This window comes from Prionailurus bengalensis, chromosome B3 (assembly GCF_016509475.1).
Source record: "Prionailurus bengalensis isolate Pbe53 chromosome B3, Fcat_Pben_1.1_paternal_pri, whole genome shotgun sequence".
In the NCBI taxonomy this organism is placed as follows: Eukaryota; Metazoa; Chordata; class Mammalia; order Carnivora; family Felidae; genus Prionailurus; species Prionailurus bengalensis.
In genome coordinates this window covers 123,291,987-123,309,419 of record NC_057355.1, presented here as the reverse complement: position 1 = coordinate 123,309,419, position 17,433 = coordinate 123,291,987, and the positions used below count along the sequence as shown (strand labels likewise).

Sequence of the window (17,433 nt, the reverse complement as noted above, 5' to 3'; positions counted from 1 at the left end):
ATAGCTTCAGACTCACGTTGGCACTTTATTTTTTTTAATTTTTTTTTAAATATCTGATGACAAGGTTTTAGAGGCTCAGAATCTTCAACGTTTATTTTATTTTTGGGACAGAGAGAGACAGAGCATGAACGGGGGAGGGGCAGAGAGAGAGGGAGACACAGAATCGGAAACAGGCTCCAGGCTCCGAGCCATCAGCCCAGAGCCTGACGCGGGGCTCGAACTCCCGGACCGCGAGATCGTGACCTGGCTGAAGTCGGACGCTTAACCGACTGCGCCACCCAGGCGCCCCGGCACTTTAAAATAATATCATTAGGGATGCCTGGGTGGCTCGGTCGGTTGAGCGTCTGACTTCAACTCAGGTCATGATCTCACGGTTGGTGGGTTCAAGCCCCACATCAGGCTCTGTGCTGACAGCTTGAGCCTGGAGGCTGCTTTGGATTCTGTGACTTCCTCTCTGTCTGCCCTCCCCCATTTGTGCTCTGTCTCTCAAAAATAAATAAATGCAAGAAAAAAATTTTTTGCTTTTTTTTTTTAATTTTTTTTTCAATGTTTATTTATTTTGGGGACAGAGAGAAACAGAGCATGAATGGGGGAGGGTCAGAGAGAGAGGGAGACACAGAATCGGAAACAGGCTCCAGGCTCTGAGCCATCAGCCCAGAGCCCGATGCGGGGCTCGAACCCACGGACCGCGAGATCGTGACCTGGCTGAAGTCGGACGCTTAACCTACTGCGCCACCCAGGCGCCCCAAGAAAAAAAAAATTTTAATACCATCATTAAATCTGGGGATTAGAACATGAGCATCTTGGAGATCCATTATTCTGCCTACCACAGTTACACTGTGATTTTACAACAAGGATTGAGAGATAGGAAGCCTTTATTTTTCTTGGATATCTCCATGGAATTGATGGTCCTACACCTAGAATTCCCTAAAATGTAGGCTCAAGTTAAAGGAAGGAGGGATGGACATGGGCCAGGATTAGTAGCATCCAATAAATCATCCTCAGAGTTGCAGAACATCCCTCCGTCCCTGAAATGCTGGTCTCAATATTAAGGATGTAGGGTCTGGCTCCCAGTTAAAGGGCGGGACTAGATGGCCAGAGCCCAGTGGGAACGCAGTCACCATGCTGCCATGATCTACACAGACCTTCCAGAAGCTGGTGATGCCCGTGTGGCAGTTCAAGGAGGCCATTCAGGAGCCACAGCAGACTTCAACCAACAAGGTCCTCTCCCCACTTACTGATCTTTGTGTTAAGAACCGAGGGGTTGCAGAGGTGGGTCTGAACAGGTTCTGCCCTCAAAGCTCTTACAGATTAGAGGATCACACAAAACATGTCCTTCAATAGGTGACTACTTAAAATTTTAGAGAAAAGTATCACAAGCAACAAACAGTAAAACGTGATGGACGTTCAGAGCAGAAAAAGATGGGAAGCAGGCACTCGACAGGGAGAGGAGGAGTACAGAAGACTCTGGTGAGGCTTTTCGAAAGAAATTAAGGAAGCGTGTTCTATGTCTTATAGTTTAAGCTGGGGTAGGCAAACTTTCTGCAAATGGGCAGATAGTAAATACTTTAGGTTTCGTAGGTCATACAGTCTCTGCTACTCAACTCTGCTGTTATGGTAGATAAGGAGCCACAGACAATAAGTAACTGCAGTACATGGCTTGTGTGGCAATGAAACTTTATTTATAAAAATAGGCAGTGGGCCAGATTTGGCCCACGAACTGTAGTTGGCTGATTCCTGTTTTAAGCCATGCTGTAGGCATCCAGTGAACGTTTGCATAACCATGAAAAGATATATAGAAGATATAATGCTTTGGTTAAGCTTTGATGAATGGAGAGAACTTGAATATGAAGGAAAACCAGGGAGAAGGTAAAATTAACTATTTCTATGAGATACTGAAGAAATCAGGCCCTCAAGAGTTTCCAATAGAGGATTTTGGATAGGGGTAAAAACTTGAAATACGACTAGTATGTGTAGGGTTGTTTTAGGAAGAGTCCTGATAGACAAATAAAGAAGTTTAAATGTAAGACAATGGGAATTTGGGAACCCTTGATAGTTTTTGAGCTGGAAAATTATGGCATTCAAATATTTTTCAAATCACTGAGTAAGTTCAAGGATTGGCCTCAGGCTATGCGGGCATGCAAAGCAGAGCTCCTGAGTGCTGTCCCCACTGGATAAAAAACTTGGCCTTGTCTCTGCCAGCAAGTGGTCATGATGCCACCTGCTCCCACACACAGTTGTCACCTCACACATAACTAGGCCCAGATTCACAGAAGATTCTAGTTGTCCATTAGGGTGTGGGCCTGGCTTCCCTAAAGCATTGGACAATTTTGCCTTCCTGTCCTCTGTGAGGCGGCCCCTGTCTCCATCTCTTCCCCTGTTCCCTCCTCCACCGCCTCCACCCTAGAGCCCTCCTGCTGCTGTGAATCACATGTTGTAACAAATGAGTTACCAAAGGTTCCAACAAGCTGCTCATCATTGTCCCCAGCAGGAGAAAAGCAGCCCCGACCTGGAGCTGGGACCTTGTTAAGAGTTTGTAATGAGCTGACAGGAAGCTATTTCTGCCTGATTAGAATCCTAATGCGCTGCTGACTAGGTGAGTAGGAGAAGGGCTTCCAGCTTTCTCCCCAGCACTCCCACCCCTCTCCCTGCTCCAAGCAGAGCTCCAGGCAGGAAATGGTTCTTTGCCAGCAGTTAAGACCATAAAGAACAAACACAAAGCAGCCCCAGAAACTCCCTGCCCATCCTTCTTCTCCTCCTGAACAGGATACCTCCATCTTCCTCATTTTTCTGAGCACACCAACCTCTGCCACCTGCTAACATCCTAATGAGGCCACCTGGACCTATCCATAATTGGTCACAGGTGCCCCCACAGGTCCTGGCAAGGTCCTCACTCAGAGAGAGATGGAAAGGCAGGAGAACACAGCATCCAACTAGTCACTGGAAAGATGAGGCCACAGGGCCAAATTCCCACAGTGACCAGTCGTAGCAAAGTCTCCAATGCAAAGAATTTCCCTCAGGTTCAATTCAGAGAATATTTTGATATCCCCATTTTCTTCCAGTTGACTGGCTTTAGAAAGCATCTGGATTAGTTCCAGAGTGAACTGATTCACCACAACAATGATTTTTAAGAAGGAAAATGAAAACTCACAACATATTTTGGGGGTAGTTCACGGTTCAATAAAAAAATAATATTTGGGTTCAGTTTGGGATTCAGGTTGTACTTATGTTCAAGTGCCTGTGTCGGAGGAAGTTGGATTTTTGAAAGCATAGGAGCTTTTCATGTAGTCCTGGGTTATGGATTCAGATAAAAGAAGACATTTTGAGGTGACAGAAAAAGAAAGTATTCCCAGATTGGGTAAACCCCCCTTGGGGTGCCTATGGGGTACAGTCTGGTCTGGCCCCTCTGCTTGACAAGGGCAGCTCCCATGTCATTCCAAAGGGATCCCCATCACTACCAGGAAGTCCCTTTGCTGTACCCTCCACAAAAGTAGGTTCCCATTCCAGGCTAAATCACAAAACATGAGGCCTTTTGCTCCCACCAAGCAAATCACACCAAAGCAGGTCTTCTCAACATTGACTGTATGTTGTTACCACCAGGGGATCTTCCAAAAATGCTGATGCCAGGGTCTGCCCCCCCGACCCCAGAGATTCTGACTCAATTGGCCTGGAGTATAGCTAGGGTATTGAGACTCTCTAGTATACAGCTAGAGCAGAGAACCACTGGTCTAGAGTAATGCTTCTCAGACTTCCATGTGTATGTGAATATCCTGGGATCTTGATTCACTAGATCTGAAATGGGCCTGAGATTCTGCATTTCAGCCTCCAGGGGATGCCTGTGCTGCTGGTGCATGGACCATTTTGAGTAGAAAGGATCTAACATATCATCCTGAAGTGCTATTACATTTATTGGACATTACATTTTCCAGGACTCTGTCAACTGTCATCAATAGAAACCCCACTCAAATTGGAATAATAAAAAGGAGGAATTTATAAGTACAAATAAATGGGAAATCCAAGGGTGGGACTGGCTTTTGGCATGGCTGCATCTAGGAGTTCAAATTATGTCCCTAGGACCTTCTGCTGCTATTCTGTCTTCCCTTGAGTTTGCTCCATTTTCAGGCAGGCTCTCTCCATGTGGCAACAAAGATGGTCCAGGCAGTCACACAGGCAGCGACGCCAGAGAAAGGAGTCTGCCCCTCTCTCCCTCACCATCCATATTGGTCCTTGAAAAGGATTTGCTTTCCCCAGCTTGGGTCATAAGCCCACTGCAGGTCAGGGACTGGTCACCTGAAACACAGGTATTGGGGAGTGACAGTTTCCTAAAGGAAGGGAGGCAGAGCAAACCACAAAGGAACCAATGACCCACATGAGCACCATAGTTATGCACCAGAAGTTTCTTCAGCTTCCACTACCACCCCCCCTTCTCTTGCCATGAGCTCTCACCCACCATTACACTGCTCCTCACAAATGGGCTAAGATCCTCCCTATTACTCAACAATTTCTCCCTTACAGATTCACTCCGGTCAGATGCTAGCATCCAGGGTGAGCAAGAGCCAAAAAAGGAGTCCTGACATCTCCCACTTCCTCCACCCCTACCAACCTCCACAGCCAAGAGAAGAAGACGACCAAGGAACACACAGTGTTCTAGAAATGGAAAGAATATTCAGAGATCCCTCCATTTCACAGATGAGAACACTGAGGCTCAGGGTGGCTGAATAACTTGTCCAAGAGCACTCAGGCAAAGTCTGGTTTTCTGACTCCAGTCCTGACTTTATGATATTTATATTGTCACTCCTGAGATCAGAACCAGTGCAGTCTAGGCGTTGGACCTCCTTGGGGCTTAAAAACTACTTTTCACTAAGGGCACCCATGTGGTTCAGTCGGTTAAGCATCCAACTCTCGATTTTGGCTCAGGTCATGATCTCATGGTTCATGAGTTCGAGCCCCATGTTGGGCTATGCACTGACCGTGTGAAGCCTGCTTGGGATTCCCTCCCTCTCCTCTCTCTGCCCCTCACCACCTCACATGTATGTGCACTTTCTTTAATAAATAAATAAACTTAAAAAAATATTTTTGGCTAAAAGGGAAAGGTAGGATGGAGATATCTCTGCATCCACAGGCACAGACAGGTTTCCAGCCCACTGCTATGTCTACAACTTCTCAGGAACCAGCATGTATGAGATGTGTGCGCTTGCCCACAGGGTTCTGCGTTCAGAGTAGGAAGAAGTAAATTCAGGTGCCCAGTGGCTTTGGGTTCTGAGCATCCAGCAAGGAGGAAACACCAGCAGAATCTATTCAAAAGAACCCCTCAGGCTCCTGAAAGGGAAACTGACAGTTTATCACCCCTCAATATCATTTACAATGTTATATTTTATTTCTAAGAATAGCTAATATACGTAATGTTTAATATGTGGCAGGTCCATTCTAATTTAATTTACATTAATTAACTCATTTAATCCTCACAAAGACTCTATGAGATCGCAACAGTTATTATTCCCATTCTACAGATGACAAAACTGGAAAGCACACAGAGGCAGGAGGGGTTGGTGCTAAAAGATGTGATGAATTAACTTCCAAAGCATTTTCCTTTCAGGGGGCACATGTCTGTCCTCAGCTGCAGGAACAGTAAAAGCACTACCACCGCGATTCTACAGGCAGAGAAATTTAGGGCCAGAGAAGGTGCAAGATTTCCTAAGGCCTCACACATGTCTTAGCATCTGCAACCAGGCCAGCCTTCTGCCCCCTAGAAGTTGCTGCTGCTCTTTGCCACAAGGGGGCGCCCATGACCTGGGCCCCCATCTCCTGAGTCAGAAACCTCCCCCCCACCTAGCCCGGGCAATTTAAGGCAGGAGGGCATCATGGAAGGCGTAGAAGGTGCCTGGGCTTGAAGAAGAAGAAGGAGGACTTTTGTAAGTCAAGAGCCTAAAGAAAAAGATTCATTGAATCTTTGCTAAACACGTACTAGGTGTGCAAGCATGAGGCCAAAGCACATCACTCACGTCATTTCTTCACTTCTCACGCTGAAAGGTGGGCATTCAGATTTCAGTGTCACAGGCAAGGAAGCCGCAAATATGAATCAGCTTGTCTAAGGTCACAGCAGCAGTAGCATAGCAGAGCGAGTTGTGCGCCTCTCTCGCTAACGGAACAGCCAGCACCCTGGTAGCTTCAGATCAAAAGTGGTGGGAGTATTTACACCATGGAAATGGGCAAACACCTTGGAGAGCCCACTATTAGACATTTCCCGGCACAGCATGGCACAGCCGGTGAGAGAAGGAAGGGCTGGGCCTTGAACCCACATCTCTCTCACTCCTAAGCTTGGGCTGTTAGCCACTGTGCCACCCTCAGCACGGCTCAGTATAACTAGTGCCCGCAGGCTCAGAAAGGACTGCTTTTCAAAGACAACCAACTGGCTGCCTTCAGACCAAATATGGCATCAGCTCTTAGTCTCTCTGTGCCTCCATGTGTTCATTTGTAAGATGGGGATCGTAATAATATCTCCCAGGGTGGCTGGACAAATTAATATACAGGAAGCTCTCAGAGTAGTATCTGGCACAACTGTTAGGTTTCATTTGTTAGGACTACACAGTGTTTAAAATGTTTAACCAAAAATATTAATTGGTTGCCAATATTTTCAAATCACATTTTTTTGTGTAAAAGTCCCAATATCTAGGCTGTTTAGAAAAATTGTAGGATCTGACCTCACTTTACCATGTGACAATTACCAGCTGGAACCAGACCACAGCTGCCCCCTCCCTCCCTCCCTCCCTGGATTATGCTCTTTGAGGAACCGCTCTTACTTCACTTACCCTCCACCTACCCAGACAGCACCCATCGTCTTCAGAGTTTGAGACCCCTGCCCTCTGCTCCTTAAAAGGCACAGAGTGAATGTGCTAGAATGGATGACCTTCCGGCCACATGATCATCTGCTATTACACCCTCTTAAAGCTGAGGAAGCAGGTCTCAGGGACGCTAACCGTGCCTAACTCCGTGTTGAAAGGGCAGGGACTCAGAGCCCAGGCCTGCTGGTTCCTAATTCAACACCCACAAGCCACTTCCGAGCCAGAGCCTGACCTCAGAAGCAGCTTGGGAAGCTCTCACAATATTGGGAGTGAGGTGAGGTACGGTGGGATGAGGGCTCTACATCCTTCCTTGTTTCCTGGACATGGTGGGACACAGGAGATGTGGCTCTCAGAGTAGGGTTGCCTGATAAAATCCAGGATTCCAATTAAGTTTGAATTTCAGATAACTTTCAGATAAATGACCATATTTTTAGTATAAGTATATCCCATGTATTATTTGGGATATACTTACACTTTACAAATTTGTCAAACTTCAGATAATGAATACTTTTAGTATAAGCATGTTTCAAATAATGAATGAGACATACTTACACACACACACACACACACACACACACACACACACACACAAAGTTCCTTTATCTGAAATTCAAATTTAACTGGTACTTTTATTTGGTAAGTGCTGCAACGCTAAAAAGTCCCTGGCTTCTGCCAGCCCAGCCCCAAGGAAGCCAGAGAAGGGAAAAGAGGAGGAGGAAGCCCTCACACCGGGGCTGTGGGGGACAACAGCAAAACAGCCAACCCACCACCGCACACACCTGCACCAACAGTTAAAAACTTTGTCTTCCCTACATTTATTTTACAAGTCAGTACTGTTTTTATTAGCTAATGTGAGCAAGTGCTGGGTCTTCCAAAAGTCGTCACCCACGGCTTCATTTCTGCGGTCACCAGGGAACTGACCCGAGGCATCTGAAACAGAGGGGCTGGTTGCCATTTGGGGGTGTGGGGAGGGGGCAGTGGCGGTGGCTTCCTATGGGAAACCCGCAGCAGGACCAAGACCCGGACTAGGCTGCCCTCTCAGGCCCTTGACGCCCTGCGGGCCCCAGCTGTGCACCCCCTGGACAGCGCCCTCCCCTGCCGGGAGCTGCCACACCGCCCGGGGTCGGCTGTGTGCGAGGAGGACACGCCGCCCGCCACCCCTCCGCTGGCAGACTGGCCGCCCTCGCCCAGGCCGAGACTGCGCCAGCCTGCGCGGCCCTAATGATCCGTGACCGCGCAGACACCGGCTCCTGGCCTCCCCCAGCGGCTGGCTGCGCTGCTCGACCTTCCTCTGCAAACCCAAGGGCCTGGGTCGGGGGAGGGCAGCAGGCTGGGGGTCCTTCCCCATCCCTGGCCTCCAATAAGGGGCAGGCGATTGGCTCCCTGCAGGCACCTGCCCAGGTGAGGTGGGCCAAGGACACGCATGAGGACGGACACACACACACACACACACACACACACACACACACACACAATCTCGGCCCTGGCTGGGGCCCAGGCGTGCATTCTGCCAATCCACCCCCCTCCCTGGGTTAATAATGATCAGGCCCGAGGCTGTGCCAGCTGTTCCAGGTAGAAGGCAGCAGCACCATTGAAATGCCGTGTGAACCCCATCCCCCAACTCCTAAAACCCCAGGTTGCCCGCAAACAAGGAAGCAGAGGGTCCCAGGGCAAATTTCCCATGGGAGGGGGTGGTGCCCCTACCCCATACACAGAGGCAGAGAGATGGGAGCTGGCTGCTCCTCCAGCGAGGGGCTGTCCTGCCTCTAAACTGTCAGGCCTCTCCCAAGTTTGCCTCACCTCCACCCCCACCTTCCTCCTCCTGGTCTAGCCATCACTCAGCTAACCCTGTTTGTTTTCTGCTTTGCACTTCTCACTGTCTGACATTATATATATTTGTTTGTTACTGCCTCTCCCTTGTTATGGCCGTTCTCATTCACTGCTATGGTCCCAGCACCTGCAGCAGTACCCAACCCGCGAGACTCTTAATAACCTTGGTGGACACCGTGATAGAAATCGCCTCAGCTGAAGAGAGCTGCTTGGCCCAGAATCACACAGGCCCTTCCCAGGGGGGCCCATGGGCTGATGAAGGTGCAGCCTCTGGACCCCACCCAGGACAGCGGCGGAGGGCAGGTATAGCTTCAAGGGGGACCTGGGGTTGGCCGAGGGCATCAGTGGTCCTCCCTGTGCCCCATTCCTGCATCTCTGCCCTCCTTTCCACAGGTGTTGGTCCAGGGACACTCCTTAAACAGCCCACTCCACAATCTTAGCCTCAGAGTCGCTTGCCAGGAAGCCAAACCACAACAATCAACATTTGTGGAAAGAAAGAGGAGAGACAGGAAGAAAGAAAAAGCTTTGACCCTTTACTGTTAATCATTTTCCACCTCCAAAGAGGACCTCAGATTTACCTACTTCCCTCCACATGCAATGCCACCACCGTAATCAAAGCCAGCACCTTCTGTCGTTTGGAACCCCCGTTTTGTCTTTGCAGCAGACACAGTTGGTACTCACCCCAGACCCTCTCAGCCTCCTCCGAGCTCATCTGCAGCTGGGGGCCCCCCAGCTTGCAGCCCCTCCCCCCCAGCGCTTCCTTCCATAGCACAATAGCTTGCTCAGCCCTTGAGCTGGGCAGCAGGCAGTGTTAGGGATTTAATGCCCAAGGGACCCTCCTCAACCAATGAGAGCAAGACTCATTGATAAGTAACCACCCCCCCCTTGGGAGGACAATACCCACAAGACTCCTCTGAGGCCCCCACAAAATTCAGCCTCTCTTCCCAGGCCCACAGTGGTGCCCCATTCATCAATACCCCCCCCTCTATTTACTGGCTTTTCCCTTTTCTTCTCAGTTACCCCATTCCCTCACTTGTGCTCCCCAAATAAAGACTGCCTACACCCAAATCCCCCTCTCAGCATCTGCTTCTCAGGGAATCCAAACTAGATGAGCGCCCCCCACACATACACACTTGGCCCCAACTTCTACTCGTAACTTCTTTGAGCTTCTGAGTGACAGCACTGCAGGGACACTCACCTTCTTTCAGCTTCTTTCCTGCCACAGAGACTTTACCCCAGTGGCTCAATTTATTCTTCCATTAAGCAACTATTTGTTGATTGCCTACCATTTAAAGCATTGGGATACAAGAGTCAGCAAACAAGAGTCAAGGGTCCCCGCCCTCTTGGAGCTGACATCCGTCCTCCTGTGCCCCTTCCTCTCCTTCCCCAACACTGATGCCTGCTTCTCTTGTCTCACTTCTACTTACCATTTAAGTCTCAGCTCAAATGGCCCATCCTCAAAAACATCTTACTGCCCCCTTCCCCATCAACTCTCCCCACCCCCACTCCACACAGAGCCTCTCCTTTCTCATTACACCTGTCACCAGATTTGTCTCTTCCGACATCATGCCCACTCCACAAGCACAAGACAATGCCCATTGCCTGTCACCAGATTTGTCTCTTCCGACATCATGCCCACTCCACAAGCACAGGACAATGTCCATTGCTCTCTCCTGTGCCTTTGGCACTGTGCTTGGTACCTAGTGAATGAACCAATAAATGAATGAGTGAGTGAATGAATGAATGACCTAATGGCACCATTGTCATGAAGGAAAGGTAAGAGGAGAAATGCAAAACTCATCCTTGTGCATGGGCAGAGAAAGGCAGATGAGATATTTTTCACAGTAACCAGTACTGGTGACTGAGATGACAGTAAATTTTGGAGTCCTAGTCCATCAGATAGCAGCAAGAATGTCCCCGAGGTCAGGAGAGAATGGCAGGGGGCATACACAATGAGATGCAAAAAAGGCAGTCCACCAAAACCAAACTATTTATTTCTCCTTACCATCTCCCAGCCATAGAAAGGCAGAAATGGAAGGTATCTCAGGAAATATCTATCCTCTTAACACACAGGTGAGGAAACCAAAACCCAGAGAGGCGCTTTCTAGTGAAGGTCCTATGATTAGTGACAAGCCTCCAAATGCTGAACTCACTGCCCATTGTTTGTTAAAATCAGAGCCTCAGGCTGGTCCATTCCAGGCTGTAGGCTCAGATTCCCACAGCACTGTCCTCAACTTGAGCAGCTCATTGTCCAGGAGAGATGGCTTTCAGGCTCTATATCAGCAATCAGTGATGTGTAGGATGCCTATACTCCTGTCCTTGTAGCCTGGTACTGCCACATTTCCTTTCTCCCTCCAAAGGACTGCTCTGGGGAGACCACCCAGACTCCACCTTTGTAGAATTTGTGCTTTAGACTCCAACAACCCTTCCCAGGATTGAACTTTTGCTTTACTCCTGCATGTTCAGGACTCCTCAAAGAAGCTCAATGCTCCCAGGTGCTCTGTGCATCTGGAAATGACTCAGTAAAGGCAAGCCTCCCCTAATGGACACTTACTAGGCTCTGCCCACCCATTTTGGGGTTTGTCCTAGCATCAAACCTCATCCCAAGCTGAACAGCAAATGGTCAGTGACAACTGGGTAATATCCCACCTAAAATCTTTTTATACCTGATCTTCAACATATCAGAAGAATAAGCAAACATACAGAAAAAATGATAGCTCACATTTATCAAAGGCTTATTATGTGCCAAGACCCATGTTAAGCATTATATCAGTTTTAATATAACAATTGTATGAGGTGGAAAGTTTTATTACAAACCCCATTTACTTATAAAGAAACTGAGGCTCAGTGAAGTCAAGTGACTTGCCCAAGACCACACAACTAGTAAGTGACAGAACTGGAACTCAAGCCCAGGTCCATCCAACCCCAAGCTCTCAGTTTCCTCCCATCACCAAACCACTCACCCTTTGCCAGAGATCAGCCAGGACCTAGACACCAAAAGAGAGGCCAAGTGTGTGCCAGGCACCAACATCTCTTTAGAAGATGGGTGTCCCAGAGCCAATAGATTATCAAAGGATGGTGAGGCCTGATGATACACAGGTAAGGAGAAGTGGTGACTACCACATATGGCCCTATGCTGACCTCTGAGCTTTGTTCTGGGGCCCAAAGCAAAATGTGAGACTTGAGAGCTCTCAGCCCCCTTCTCTGTACCATCCATCCCCTTTCCAGCAGCCTTACCCCAAATCCCTTACCTCCCCAGCCACACACAACTGACACCACTCCAACACTATATAGAGAAGTGACTAGGGAGTTAGGGACGCGTTATCCTTCAAGAGCATGCAGTTTTAAAGTGGATGCAGAAGGAGGCAATACTAAAAGGAAGAGTTGATTCCCTATCTTAGAATGTCCCCATCAGTTGTAAGGTGATTTTCACTACTGGCAGTGAAAATACTAAAATTTGTGGATTAGGTAGGTTTTGGAAAACTGGAATAAATTCAGGACCTTTCTTAAAACCACACCACAGTGACTTGAACGTGATATGTATGTATTCTTGATGGAAGAGAGAGGATGGCATGGCAGTTGGTTCACTGGTAAGTGCATGACTCACAACCCATTCTGAATATGGCACAATCCAAGTGAATAATCAGGACCGCTATATTATTAGTAATGTGGCATTTAGGAATTGTTACAGCACTTTACTTTCTTCCAGGTTTTTTTTAGACTATATCAAAACCTGAGTATCCCCAGGGAATATACTCCCTGACACGGGAATATCATCCATCATGAACACAACAGCTAGGAAAAGAAGCTTGAAAGAAACTGCAGGCTCAAAAGGGCACTTTGCTGAGACAATAGGAAGTTGTGACAGCTTGTAAGAGGCTCCCTGTGTTCATTCAAGAAGGTATCCAAACACTGTATCCCCCATGAACTCTTCCTCTACCAGTGTGAGAGAACTGTCTGGTCCCAAGGCCAGGGGCGTCTACCTGCTCCAGTCTGCTCAGCTGCCATACAAAATGCCACAGACTGAACATCTTAAGCCATAGACTTTTATTTCTCAGGGTTCTAGAGGCTTGGGAAGTTCAAGAACCTCTGGGGCAGCAGATGGGGTTCCTGGTGAGGACTCTTTCTGGCTTACAGATAACCACCTACTTGCTATGTCCTCATGTGGCTTTTCCTTGGTGTGTGCAAGTGGAGAGAAAGAGAGAGATGTCTCTCTGGTGGATAAGGCCACCAATTCCATCATGAGGGCCTTACCCTCATGACCTCATCTAACTCCAATTACCTCCCAAAGATGCCAGCTCCAAATAACATCAGTTTGGGGGTTAGGGCTTCAACATAGGGATTGGGGAGGCAGGGCGGAACACAAACATTCATTCCATAACACCAGTGATGGGAGTGATCTGTATAAAAGCTGGTCCTCAGGTGACTGCTGCAAAAACTGGATCATTCATTCATTCATTCATTCATCAAACTAATATTTTTTGGTACTTACTATATACTAGGCATATAGTGATATTAATTAGCACTTATATCAGTGTTCTGTAGTGAGGTTCCAATGTTGATTCAAGTAAATCTAGTTCCTGTCTTCATAAAGATAATAGTCTTCAAAATCTGACAACCAGAATCTACGGAAAAGAGAGCACCAGATGTCAGCATAGGTCTGTACAGAGTTCATCAATTCATTCAATATTCAGTGAGTATGACTATAAGCTGGACACAAGGAGAAAACACACATGCTCTCTGCTGTCAGAGAGCTCACAGCCTATGACATAGAAGCAGGTTGCAAACACACTGTGGTTAAGTTCTACAGAGTTGAATCATGACATATGCATGTAACATTTGTGCATGCAATTATACAGCAAAAAAAAAAAGAAAGAAAATCAGATAAACAATACAGTGCTTCACCCACCATTCCTCCCATTAAGCGATGCCCCAGCACTGGCATGAAGTAGGATGTGAAACTAGTGTACCTTCCATGTATTCCACTTGCCTTTATCTCTCTTGGTGTGATCATTGCCTGCTTGACTGACATTTGTTCACTATTAAAAGGCCACATTTTTCGTCACTCAAGGCCCCTAAACTCAAGCCAGCCACTTCATCTGGTCATCAGCCAAAGAAGTGGGATCAGTTTCATCACAGGGTGGGCCAGACTACTTTTTTATTTTTTTAATATATTTATTGTTGCCATATGGTTGACATACAATACTATATTTGTTTCAGGTGTACAGCATAATGATTCCACAATTCTGTACATTACTCAGGGTTCACCGTGGTAAGTGTAGTGGGCTGGACTTGTTGTGGGCTGTGATGCACTTTGTAAGCTGCCCAGACAGTTAATCATTCAAGCCGGGACACCACTGAAAGTGAAGTCAGGCAATGTTGATAATTACACCAGAATAAGAGGCATAAAGCAAGACTGTACTGAGCAATCCAGGAATATAACATCACTATCTACAGGTGACTTTCAGGGATTTTTTTTCAATCTGAAAAGAGGTTTTTTTATAACAAACAATATGTTTTGTTATACAGGTATTAAGCGGTGAATCACTGGAATCTACCCCCAAAACCAAGAGCACACTGTACACACTATGCTAGCCAACTTGACAACAAATTATACTTTAAAAAAGAATGTTTTCTAGCTTTAATTTTACTTATTTTAAAATAGATTAAAGTTCACAATGATTATTCAAAAAGAACACAGAGAAAAGTCTCTCTCTGACTCCTGTCCTCAGCCACTTAGTTGCCTGTACAGGAACTGGCAGCCTATATATAAATACATGTGTGTGTGTGTGTGTGTGTGTGTGTGTGTGTGTGTGTGTACATATGTATGTACAACTATATTTTACACAAATAAGCATTCACACTGTTCTGTACTTATTTTTTTCTCTTCACAGTACAGTTTAGAGATAATTTCATATCAATATGACAAGCTTCCTCCCAATTTACAATGCTTACTATCTCACTGTATGGATGCACATAATTTACCTAACCAGCCTCCATTGATGGACATATAGACTATGTCCTATCTTCTGCTGCAATGAATGACCTTGACCATACATCATTGTGTATATGTGCCAGTATATCTATAGAATAAATTCCTGGAAATAGAACTGCTGAGACAAAGGGCATATCAACTCAGATTCTGTTTGGTTGCTCATAACAGAAAAGCCAAAATAATGGTCACTTAAACAAGATAGAGATTTATTTCTCCCTTGAATAAAAGGAGTCTGGCAGTGGGCCATCCATTTGCCATGGGCTCCCAAATGTCAAGAGGGACCAGGATTCTATCTTTCTGCTGTGCCATTCTCCATTCAAAGCTTATACAACTATGGAGGCCTTCTTTCAGTAAAAGAATACAAAATTACACATACCCATTTAGAGTGAGAAAAAAATAATATATACAAATTCTTAAAAGCTGAAATAACACAAACATCACAACATCTGGGAAAAACAATATAACCTCTCAACCACCCACCGTATCTTTATAATAGGTTTTTTTCCTTACTTTTTTTTCTTTTTTGGCTACATGATCTTTGATCACTTTATCACACTACAAGATTTTATAATACCTCCTGGAAAATAAATAAAAAGATAATTGAATTTTTCCTTCAGCACAGCTCGTTAAAATTTATCATTGTTGTTGATAGTTGAAATGCATAAAACATGTGACACATACTATTTCTAGTAGTACTAAAGATTTTGCCCTACAAATATAGGAATTCTGATAAAGTCTATGATTCACAATGCCCATCAAAAAAAAATATCTGGTGTGTTTATCAATGTATAAGCTAAGTTATTGAACATGTTCCCAATAGGAGAAAGTTCCCATTTTATGTGGCATCCGTGAATACCAAATTCTCCACCTGCAATTTTGTATATCTCTTTAAGTGGGAAATATTACACAGACTAGCTTCTGGCTCCATACATTTTAACCTTTTTTCCTCTTCCACTACCAGAGATTTCTGATGCTGGGTATAGGACTCATTCACATTGGGATATGACTTGGTATCCAAAGCAGGGGGAGCCGGCCCAGTGACCAGCAGGGGTGTTCATGGAAGTCATTCCCACAAAAGGATGACGAGCAAATGACTGCAAACCACAGAAACATGTCCAGTTAAACACCAACTAAATGCAACCCCAGTTCCTCTTCTTCCTGGCTGGGTCCTCCAAATTCCCATGAACATTCCAATGCCAGCCAACCCAAGGGAAAGCGTGACACAAGGAAAAGCAGAATAGAAATAGACAGCAGGCTGAGCCATTTGCAGTTAGAATATGTTACTTCTGCAAAGATGGTCACAAGAGCACCTGACCATGTGAACATGCTAAGGCTCTCCAGGGCAATGCCTGTGCAAGTGAAGGTCTCTGAAGGCTCAGCTCCCTTACCTGCATGGTAAAATGCCCCTGGCCAGCAAGGTTCTGGATTCAGACTGATCAATCACACACCCATGATTTGGAAGATTGAAGGGAGGCAAACGCCCTTGTTCTTTTGCCAGTGGCAGTTGCTGGGGCATCTGTTTCAGCATTCACGACTTTTTGCACTGGCTATAAGGCTCCACATTGTGCAGTCCATCCATCACCCACTTTGGATCTCCAGGCTGGATAGGGCAGCTGGGTAGGTCCAGGAAGAGCTTTCACCTGCTCTTTGTTTCAATGTAATGTCAGTTCTGGTCTCACACATGCAGGAAAGAAAAGAATACAGTGAACACCTACCTATGTACTATCCACCCATTTTCACCCATCGTTAATATTTTGTCATTTTTGCCTCATAATTGAATCATTTTATGGTAAATTAAAAAGACCATGACAGTTCACCCCTAAATACATATCTCCAAAGAGTAGGGACAGTTCTTCAATTAACAAGACCAACAATATCCCTAATAAAAGTAGCAATAATTCACTAATACCACCTAAAACTCACTTCATATTCAAATTTCTACAACTGTCCTAAAAATACATTTTAGAGTTGTTTCTTTGAAACCAGGATCCAATAGGTCATGCAATGTATTTGTTCGTGATGCCTCTTAAGTCTTGTCTTATTTGGAACAATCCCCCTCATGACATTGACTCTTTGAAGAGATCAGGCCTGCTGTCATGTAGAATGTCCCACATTCTAAATACATCTATTTCCTTAGGCTGTCGTTTAGTTATCCCTGGTATTTCCTGTAAAATGAGGTAGATCAAAAGGCTTGGAGGTTTTTCAGGTCAGATTTATTGAGGTATAATTTATATATTGTAAACATCATCCTTTTTACTTTACAGTTCTTTGCATTTTGACAAATGCAAACAGTCATGTAATCTAAAAGCTTGGTTTGATTCAGATTTTACACCACTGGTCAAAATAGTTTACAGTGATGCTGTGAACGTTCCATTGAACTTCTTATCACATCCTTAGGTAATGTCTAGTTGTCCCACTATTAATGATACTAATTTTGAGCATTGGGTTCCTGTAGCTTTCTGATCTCTGAACGTGTATTAGTTTTCTATTGCTGTGCAACAAATTACTACAAACTTAGAGACTTAAAGCAACACCTACTTATTAACTCAGTTCTGCAGGTGGGAAGTCAGGCATGGCATTGCTACGTTCTCTGCTCAGGGTACCACAAGGCTAAAATCAAGGTGTCAGCAGGCTCCATTCTCATCTGGAGCCCAGGCTCCTCTTCTAACCTCATTGAAGTTGTTGGTGGAATTCAGTTCTGACTGATCTTGATTGTCAAGGGAAAATAAGACTGATGCTACTCAGTGGTGACCTGAGAGGCATATG

General features: G+C 45.8%; 1 long non-coding RNA gene across 1 annotated transcript in view; it reads right to left on the bottom strand.

The window, feature by feature from the left end:
* Positions 1–17,433, bottom strand: part of LOC122469396 — a 50,391-nt gene that overhangs the window by 24,211 nt on the left and 8,747 nt on the right. Inside the window, exons 2-3 of the long non-coding RNA XR_006293452.1 lie at positions 16,056–16,336; positions 13,165–13,297 (exon numbers count right to left, since the gene is read on the bottom strand). This is a non-coding gene — a long non-coding RNA (uncharacterized LOC122469396). The remainder of the gene's footprint in view (positions 1–13,164; positions 13,298–16,055; positions 16,337–17,433) is intronic.